This window comes from Rutidosis leptorrhynchoides, chromosome 11 (assembly GCF_046630445.1).
Source record: "Rutidosis leptorrhynchoides isolate AG116_Rl617_1_P2 chromosome 11, CSIRO_AGI_Rlap_v1, whole genome shotgun sequence".
NCBI classification, from domain to species: Eukaryota; Viridiplantae; Streptophyta; class Magnoliopsida; order Asterales; family Asteraceae; genus Rutidosis; species Rutidosis leptorrhynchoides.
In genome coordinates this window covers 400,631,165-400,642,308 of record NC_092343.1, presented here as the reverse complement: position 1 = coordinate 400,642,308, position 11,144 = coordinate 400,631,165, and positions in this window count along the sequence as shown.

Genomic DNA, 11,144 nt, shown 5'->3' with positions numbered 1-11,144 from the left:
GCCTTTTTTCTGTGAACAAATTATGAATTTTAATATGTCCAGAAAAATTTAACAATTCTGTGTCTGAAAATATTACGTACTTCAAATTAGTACTTACCTCGGTTCCACGGATGGAGTACTATTAATTGAAAACTCTCAATTTCTAAGTTAATATCAACCTTTTGGGTGTAAATTACAATCTGGTTTTTGGATTGAAATATATAATTACGTTAAAACTAATACCTTGAAAATATAGAAAAATATAGAAACTAAGATATAAACGTACATAGATTATAGATTATTAGATACTATTAGAATACCTAAAGATATAATAGGTTTGGTCCAGCCCGATTGTATAGTAGGCTCGGTCCATTTGGATTTGTTTAGATATTAGAGTTCCTTTGTAATCTATAAATAGTGATGTAATAATACAATACACCTCACGAGGTTTTCTATTATTCTACATTATATGCTTAGGTCTCTTCTTTATTTTTCTTACCTCACCTTTTTCTTATCATGTTCCCCGTCCACGATTTTATTCTTCTAAATTATCTAATATTTTACGCATAGTGCTTCTATATTCTTTTCTCAAAGCTTGCTATACGGAAAACGTAATAGTAATAAGAAGAAAGTCGGTCGAATAATCGTTTCACAACTTGGATGGTTCCGCAATTCCTTATGGTGATCAATCAAATTTTTATATTTTCTATCTCTTCTCTCCTTATTCTCATTAAAAATAATTATTCTTAATCTTTTTCTTATTTTTTTTTTTTTTTTTTTTTTGCCACCGTCAGGAACTAGCTAACCGATAATCCGCTACACACATATTTCTTCTATTTCTTTTAAATGAGTAGTCATCTCCTTGCACATCTTCATATATTATTTTCATTCTTTTAAATGATCACGTATAGTTTTCACAAGTGTGGTCAAGAAGAACGGAAATCTCAATTTATTATCTACCATATCTTTGATTATCTGTCACTTTTTCTTCAACCCTTTCCTAATCTTTTATCTTCTACTTCAATCTCTCTTCTAATTATATATATATATATATATATATATATATATATATATATATATATATATATATATATATATATATATATATATATATATATATATAGTGGTACGATCAAGAGGGAAGTAACCAATCGGGGGGAAGCGGGGGGAAGCAAAAACTTTTTTTTTTTTTTGTTTTTTGAAAAAACTTTGTTCACGAACATTATAGATGAGATGAAAATATGAACATTTAGTAGAGACACTTTGTGATAAATGTTTTTATTTTGGCGGGAAAACGCTCGAAGAAGAATATATAACAATTATCGCGTTTTTTGAGCGTATATTGAAGTTTTAGCTATTGAGGTTTAGATATTAGGGTTTAGATATTAGGGTTTATAGGGTTTAGATATTAGGGTTTAGAAATTTAGGGTTTAGATTTAGGGTTTAAATTTAGGATTTAAATTCAGTTTTTAACACGAACGGTTTAGAGTTTAGAGTTTAGAGTTTAGGGTTTAGAGTTTAGAGTTTAGGGTTTAGGGTTTAGGGTTTGGTGTTTTGGGTTTATGGAATAAACCCAAAACACCAAACCCTAAACCCTAAATCGGGATAAATTTTACTTCACAAAACATGGAAAAAAAACGTTCATATTTTTCACGAACAATATTATCTTGAATATTATTTTTGTCGATCGTTTTCCCGCCTAAATAATAACATTCATCACGAAGTGTCTCTTCTAAATGTTCATATTTTCGTGTGATCTTGATGCCGGAAAAAAAAATTTCCAAAAAAAACGAAAAAAAAAAATTTGCTTCCCCCCGCTTTCCCCCGATTGGTTACTTCCTCATTGATCCTGCCCCTATATATATATATATATATATATATATATATATATATATATATATATATATATATATATATATATATATATATATATATATATATATATATATATGGAGTATCTACTACCTTAAAAAAAAAGATCAAGGCCACTTAGTCAAGACTACAAGCTCCATCATGAAGACTCTGATTGTATTTTTAATTTTATTATTCATAATTTTTATGTTTATATCATGTATTTATGTATTTATTTCAGTTTGAACGTTTGTAATTTACTTCCGCTCAAACTGCAGAAGAATATTAGAATATCTAAAGATATAATAGGTTTGGTCCAGCCCGATCCCGATTGTATAGTGGGCTCGGTCTATTAGAATTTGTTTAGATATTAGGGTTCCTTTGTAATCTATAAATAGTGATGTATTTCTACTATCTTTCAGATACTTACTATCATCAAATTTGAAAGTTGAAATGTTTCTATTCATGATAACTTGATAAGTATTCCAAGGGCACACCATGTAAATTTAAAAGTGTTTTTCTTTATTTTTTCAATATGACTTTTTAACAATAATATAAATAAAACTGATATAGTTACCCAATATTAAAGAAAAATTATGGTGTAAAACTTGAACAAATTAGGACATCGATAAGGTTCGAATAGCCACTTTAACAGCTCTTGTTATAATCTCTCTTGAATTCCCCACCAACTCAACCCCGAAAACCACAACCTCAAATAAAACTGATTTTAGTGTGTTTGATGTAGCACTTCTTTAATACGATATTATTCGGTTGTATTTTACAATTACGATTCGACTATTTATTTGAAGTCTATAATCATGCTACAACACTAAAAGCAATACTTTGAAATCAAAGAAGCTAAATAAAGCCTACATAGATAGTATCATAAAAATTTGAAAGCAAAATTTGAAAGCTGGAATGTTTGTGTTAGTGCATAGACGTTAGTCCCAAGTTCATTATAATCGTTTACGTTGAGGTTATATGCGGTGAGTATGCATTCGCACGGGTTCAGCGTGCAACCGTGCGGTTGCAGGAGTGCAAACTATATTTAAGATTGATTTCGGGTTCATGTTTAGGGTTACAAACTCTAAACCTTCCTTAGCTGTGAAATCGATCTCCAGAGGTTCTAGCACTCAATTTAGTCGATCTTTAACATCCTAAGGTCTAATAACATCTAAAGATCATTGTTTAGTTTTGTGTTTTTGATATAAAACCCAATATCGAGATATTCCGCACTCAAAATTGAAGTCTAGATGGATTAAATTCGTTTACTCGATCCTACCAGTGGTATCAAAGCTGTAGGTGTCGTTAATCGATTTGTTTTAGTGTCAATTGTGTGCTTAAAGTTTTGGGTTTTGTTTTTTTGAAAGAAATCATCAAAATTTTGAATTTTTTATGTTAACACTATGTTTTTGTTAATCAATTGTGTTAAACAGGTCAAAAACGTTGTTAAGAACGTAAAACGTCTAGTATTTTTTATCAAGATTTAGTGCTAGATCGATCCAACCCATAAACCCTAATTTTGGTGTAGTTTTCTGCCCAGAATTTGCCACGATCACAACCGTACGGTTACACCATGGAACCGTACGGATACCCAACCCGGATACTGCAACCGTACGGATACATCACTGCATTCGTGTAATTTTCAATCCGTTTCATACAACCGTGAACCCTTGCATCCATACTGTATAACCGTCTTAATCCCTGCAACCGTACGGATACAAAGTGCGACCGTTTAGCATTTACCCGGTTACACCTGCATCCGTGTAACCTTGCATCCGTGTTTTTACAACAGTGTTAATCCTTTATCCGTGTAATTGTAGTGCAACCGTGTACTATAACTGTACGGATACAATGTTAGGCCGTACTATCTTCTTAAACACAATCACCTTTAGTCGGGGCTTCTTAATCTGGTCTCCACAAACTTTTACATACTGAAAATGAGATAAGGAGCACATATAGAGTTCCTAGGCTTGAATCCCTAGACGACTATGCTGAGTGGAAACCTAGGTTCCTAATTTCGCTTAATGGAATCAATATGCGATTGTATAACTGTTTAAAAGTTGAATACAAGTTCCCTGACAAAGTTCCTAGAACCAAAGACTCATATGGAACTTTCTGCTCTTTGAGAGAGAGGACTATAGCCTAGAATGTAAGGCTTACAGTCATTTTACTCAGGTTCTCTCAAAGAAGGTTTTTCATCCCTTTGAGACACATACAACCACGTATGGGGTCTGGAATGCGATAGAGAGTGGCGTTGAGGGTAGTGCTGAATATAGGAAGAGTAAAGGTAAGGATTTGAAGAAGGAGTGGAAACAATTTGTGGTACAGCCAGATGAGAATTTAGAGACTACTGTTGCTAGATTCTGTCATCTGCTGACATAATTAAAGAGGTTTGATATTACCTTCACAAAAAGAAAAATTATGCAATGCTTTCGTGAGGGTCTACCTGTTAAGTGAGATCCGATTGTTCAACAAATTGAGACTACTTGTGTTATATTGGACAAATTCCTTTAGTAGCTTTGTTACCAAGCTACAGGCTAAGGAACTTGAATTGTAGGAACGTTTGAAGAGACAAGAATTAGCTCAAAACCCAGCTTTTTACAAGGCTCTCGCTATAGGTTCAAACAAGAAACATGCGCCTCTTTAGACCGCGTTCACTTCTAACAGTCAGAAATTGACTTCTAGTTATGTCACTCCTGCTCCTCAAAGTGTTCTTCATCATACCACCTCAAGCAAAGACGAGAGTTTTGAGATTCTCAAAACTGATAACATTCGTTTGCGAACTATTCAGGGGGTAGAAGAGGATATGACATTAGTTGCGATTGTGAATTCATATAATGATTTGCTAAATGGTCATATTAGGAATCGTCATTTGGAAGCTGAAGACTATGATCAGATTGGTGAGAATGAAATTGAGAAAATGGACATCCTCTGGGCTATCGGTAGTATTATTCCGAGAGCTAAGATTTACTTACAAAATACTGGTGAGAAGACGTTGGGTGTCAACAAGAACACCAAGTTTGGATTTGATATGAACAAGATGAGATGTCACAATTGCAACGAGTTGGGTCATTTCAAGAGAAACTGTAGTAAGCCAAACCAACAGGTTTCCACAATCCATTTCATAATCAGAATAGGGAACCTAAGAACAAGATCAACATACCAATTGTGGACGAGTCTTCCAAAGCCTTGGCTGCAACATATGAGGATGAGGTGTATAACTGGTCAATCGATGTAACCGAAGCTTATGATCATCATGCTAACGTTGTGAGGGTTCAGATGACAGAAGAGGAAGTTGAGAAAGAGAAAGCTGAGAGAGAAAGTATGGGATGTATAGGTAGAGATAAGTTTTGCAATTGCTATGGGTGCAAAATGGAACACATAATTGAGCAAGCATGGGCAAACCTTTTGCGTATAGGGATTGTGAACAAAAGGGTAACTGAGAATTTCAAGTGGGCTAAGCACAATGATGGTGACGTGTGGACAGATAGTGAGTCGTCCTCCTCTGATGACGAATCTTACAAATCCTGTGAGAATGGAGATTAGTCGTCAGGAAGCAATACTGGTAAAGATGAGGGTAAGGTTGATAAGGCTACTGACGTGGTAAATAATGATAAGTTTGGAAGCTTGGAAATTCGGTTAGACAACTCAAGTTCAGATTCCGAATCAGAGTCCAAATCAGAATCTGGTCAAGATGGTGAAAAAGTCACACACTTATATGTTTTCATGGCACATTCTTCTAACAAATCAAAGGTACAATATGAAACTAATATTGTTTGTGAAAATTGTGTTAGGTAAGAACAGAAACTTAAAACCTTAGAGAATCTGTAACTGCATGTCCCAAATGTGTTAAACTAGAAGAGCATGTTAAGTAGTTGACTGATATGTGCCTAAACTGTAATAATTGTATTGTCTAAGAACAAGAAAATGATTTCCTTAAGAAAAGTAATGAGACACTTAAGAGACAGTATGAGGATAACATGTTTTATATATATATATATATATATATATATATATATATATATATATATATATATATATATATATATATATATATATATATATATATATATATATATAGTGGTAGGATCAAGAGGGAAGTAACCATTCGGGGGGAAGCGGGGGGAAGCAAAAACTTTTTTTTTCGTTTTTTTAAAAAACTTTGTTCACGAACATTATAGATGAGATGAAAATATGAACATTTAGTAGAGACACTTTGTGATAAATGTTTTTATTTTGGCGGGAAAACGCTCGAAGAAATAATATATAACAATTATCGTGTTTTTCGAGCGTATGTTGAGGTTTTAGCTATTGGGGTTTAGATATTAGGGTTTATAGGATTTAGATATTAGGGTTTAGAAATTTAGGGTTTAGGGTTTAGATTTAGGGTTTAGATTTAGGATTTAGATTGAGTTTTTAACACGAATGGTTTAGAGTTTTAGGGTTTAGGGTTTAGGGTTTAGGGTTTGGTGTTTTGGGTTTATGGAATAAACCCAAAACACCAAGATAATATTGTTCGTGAAGAATAAGAACGTTTTATTCATGTTTTGTGAAGTAAAATTTAGCCCGATTTAGAGCTTTAGGGTTTAGGGTTTAGGGTTTGGTGTTTTGGGTTTATTCCATAAACCCAAAACACCAAACCCTAAACCCTAAACCCTAAACCCTAAACCCTACCCAAAACACCAAACCCTAAACCCTAAACCCTAAACCCTAAAACTCTAAATCGGGCTAAATTTTACTTCACAAAACATGAAAAAAAACGTTCATATTCTTCACGAACAATATTATCTTGAATGTTATTTTTGTCGATCGTTTTTCCGCCTAAATAATAACATTCATCACGAAGTGTCTCTTCTAAATGTTCATATTTTCTTGTGATCTTGATGCCGGAAAAAAAATTCAAAAAAAAACGGAATTTTTTTTTTTTTTGCTTCCCCCCGCTTCCCCCCGAATGGTTACTTCCCCATTGATCCTGCCCCTATATATATATATATATATATATATATATATATATATATATATATATATATATATATATATATATATATATATATATATATATATATATATATATATATATAGAGAGAGAGAGAGAGAGAGAGGGAGAGAGAGAGTGTTTAGGGACATCATTAAAAATCTAGAGGATTAGGTGACCGATTTGAAATCGAATGTGATGATTAATACTCAAATAATAATGAAGTATATCGGTGAGATAGGTGCCCTTAAGAGAGAAAAAGAGTCCTTACATATTAGTTATAAAACGAAAAGAGATAAGGTGTGTATCTTAAGAGATATGCTTTTGTGTTAGAGTACTATCGGATAGAAGTAGGAAAAGGAGCTAGTTTTGACTATAGGCAGTGTCCTCCCCCATTTGAACATGACTATAGTTTCTCACCACCTGAGAAAAAATTTGGAGAGGACTACCTTAAACCCCCACCTACTGAGACTGAACAAGATAAGGGACAAAAGGAAGACGATACTGAGACTCCTAAGGCAGTTGTATGAGAGAGCAAAAAGGAAGATAAGTCAAAAGAAGATGGTACTGGCAAACCAAAACCCAAGCCGGTCACTATTATGAAAAATCCTGCTAATCAGAGACCTATCAGGATTAAGAATAGATCTCCAATTAAGTTTGTTAAATGTCCTAGTTTTGAAAAGGATGATTTCTTGAAACCCACATGCAATACACCACCCAATTATGTTCCTCCTCCCAAAAGGTCTCCGATTAGGACTCCTAAGAGATCACCAATGAATAGTAGGTCTTCACCCAGACCTCAAGACCTAGATCCCCAAATGGACATAACCCTAGGTTCGATTCTTACTATAAGGGAAATGATTTGGAAACACGGTCATGTTTTCATTGTGGGTTGGGAGGTCTCAGGGCTTTTAATTATCCTAAGAAATTTATAGCACCAAGGAGGAGAATTGAGCTGAGTCCGCCTAAGACATTTCATAATTTCATATCAGCTTCTCCTCCGAAGAATCACATGTCTTCAAGACCTATCTCTGGTAAGTCTGAAAAACAGGTGATTCCTCCACATCAGTCCAAACCAGCAATTCATTTAAAGGTTGATCAAAACAATGTTTATTTTAAGAAACCTTTACATAAAATTAAATGTGGAAATCAAAAGAGGGATTAAACGGGGCAAGCAGCTCAGATACTGCTAATTACAGGGAGAATGAAAAGGTTGTTAGTGTCAACAGGAAACCCATTGCTGACAAAGCATGGGTATCCCCATTAAACAAATCATTTTCTCTTATCGTGCAGGTCACCTACAACCTAGTAAAAATACATGGATTGTTGATAGTGGGGCGTCCCGACACATGACAGGGAACAGGTCCCTGTTTCACGATGTTAAATCTATCAAAGGAGGACATGTTTCTTATGCATGTGATCAAGGAAGTTTTATTACTTCTCAAGGGATGATTTCAAATTCCTATATCAGTTTTGATAAAGTGAGTTATGTTAAAGAAATATTGAATAACCTGCTGTCTGTTTCTCAAGTTTTTGATAAAAGATATGAAGTTTTATTTGACGAGCATCAGTGTTATATTATGAGAAAAGAATATAAAGTCCCTAAAAACATGATTCTTATGAAGACACCAAGAAGTCAAGACCTTTATATTCTGGATATATCAAATGCTTATGTTAAAGCAGCTACGGGGCAACAAGCTTTAGTGTCCAAAGCTACTGAACAATAGTCTATTCTATGGCATAAACGGATGGGTCATTTAAGTTTTAGGAAGATGAACCACTTAGTACATAACAAATTGCTTGAAGGAGTTAATGTTAAAGGGTTTCATGTACCTGAAGGCTGTCTACCGTGTAAGAAAGGGAAGCAAACCAAAAAGCCACACCACGTAAAGAAACATCGTTCCATTGATACTTCCCTTGAATCAAACCTGTCGGAATTTTATAATGGCTATTGTTGATTTGAAAACAAGTGCAAATACATACACGATGTTAATTCCATACGCTCGAATGTAGGTTCTAATCGGCCTCACAATTCACATCCTAATAGTGTGAGTCAGGCCCAACTACTTCAACTAATTGCGGCCCAACAAACTCAACTTACAGCCTAATCAAATGGGTTCCACTGTGTCCCTTTTAATCAACAACAGGCCACTTATTTTTCTTATGGGCCGCCTAGCCCAATGACTCGCCAACCAGCCTAGGCAGGAATTCTGCCTAGCCCACCTAGGTTTAACAGGTCACAAAAATAGGTTTTAGGCCTCCTCAACTTGGGCCCAATAACATTAAGCAAGCTTTTCTATCCGGACAGCCCAACAATTTAGTGCAGGCCCAACACAATTATTTTGGGTCGATTACCATTGATCCACGGACTCAGACTCAAGAAATGGTTCTTCCCAGTGCCTTCAGTGCCATGAATCTTCAGGACTACGGGGTTGTCGGATGGCACATGGATACTCGTGCGACTTCTCACCTTACCACTTACTATCTTTAATAAATGCAAATATTCATCTATCGCTGCCGGTAACAGAAATACAATTCCCTTTACCCACAATGGCAATAGTTTGTTACCTAATGCCCATCGACTTTTACACCTAAATAATGTCCTTGTAACTCCCAATATTGTTAAAAACCTCATATATGTGCGTCAATTTACTCGTGGTAATATTGTCTCTGTTGAATTTGATCCTTTTGATTTTTCTGTGAAGGATTATCTGATGCGACATCTTCTGCTCCGATGTGATAGCACCGGGGATCTCTACCCTCTCACGACATCCAGCTCTTCGTCTCCACAAGCTTTCCTTACCAGTCCCGTTACATGGCATCAACGTCTTGGTTACCCCGAACATGATGTTTTTCGCAGACTTATTTCAAATAAAGATATAATAAAATGTCGTCACCTTTATTTTTTCATGCATGCCAACTTGGCAAACACGTGCGACTACCTTTTTCTGTGTCTAGTTCTAATGTAACCGCTAATTTTGATATTATTCATTCAAATTTGTGGACTTCTCCTGTTCCTAGCCTTAGTGGTTTAAAATACTATGTTATATTTCTTGATCATTACTCTCACTATGTTTGGGTTATTGAGTTACGCAATAAATATGATGTACTTACCACTTTTATTAATTTTTGATCCTTTGTACACACTCAATTTAAACAAGAAATAAAAGCTTTTCAATGTGATAATGGCGGTGAATTCGACAACATCACCTTTCATTCCCTCCTCCAAACAATTGGCATCCAATTCGAATTCTCTTGTCCCTACACCTCCCAACAAAATGGGAAGTCTGAACGTATGTTATGCACCATTAATAACTTGATTCACACACTTCTCTTCCAGGCTCATCTCCCACCTACTTATTGGGTCGAGGCCTTACATATGGGAGCCCATCTTCTTAACATCCTCCCTTCCTCCTCCATTAATCACGAGATACCACACTATCGTCTCTACCGACAAAAACCCGATTATACAACACTCCTATCTTTGGTTACCTTTGTTACCCTCATCTTCTTGACACTCATAAACTCGCACCGCGCTCCACTCCCTGCATCTTTGTCGAGTACCCCTCCAATCACCAGGATACCGCTGCCTAGATCTCACATCCAACATAATCATCTTGTCTCGCCACGTCACCTTTGATGAGACTTCGTTCTCGTTTGGCTCCATGACTCCCACTGAAGCCCCATCATATGACCTCCTTGAAACCCCACCAAGTCTATTTTCTCGATCCTTTCACCTTCCTGAATTACACTCTCCTACTCCTCCACCTCCCTCGGAGACACGGCCTCCTCCTCCTGAGGCTACCGCTGACACTTCTCCTCCTACCCCTACACCGGAGACTCAGCCTCCTCCTATTGAGGCTACTGCCCATAATCCTACTCACCCTTCAACTTTGGAGAAACAACCATCTCCTACTGAGGCTACTGCCTCTTCTTCCGTTCATCCTATGATCACTTCGCACACGCGGGTATCACCAAACCCATTAATCATCTTAATCTTCATACCTCTACCATATCTCCCAATCCTCGCACCTATCCTGAAGCCATCCAGGATCGTAACTAAAAACAAGCTATGACAGATGAATATAATGCATTAATTAACAATAGTCCTTGTACCTCACCCATCGAACACGAACATAGTTCGCTCCATGTGGCTCTTTAAGCACAAGTTAAATGCAGACTGTAATTTGAGCAGATATAAGGCTTGACTCGTCGCTAACGGTCGCAGCCAGCATGTTGGTATAGATTGTGATGAGACCTTTAGTCTGGTTGTCAAATCGGCATCGCTACGTACTGTCCTCAGTTTGGCGGTCTCTCGACACTGGCACGTTCATCA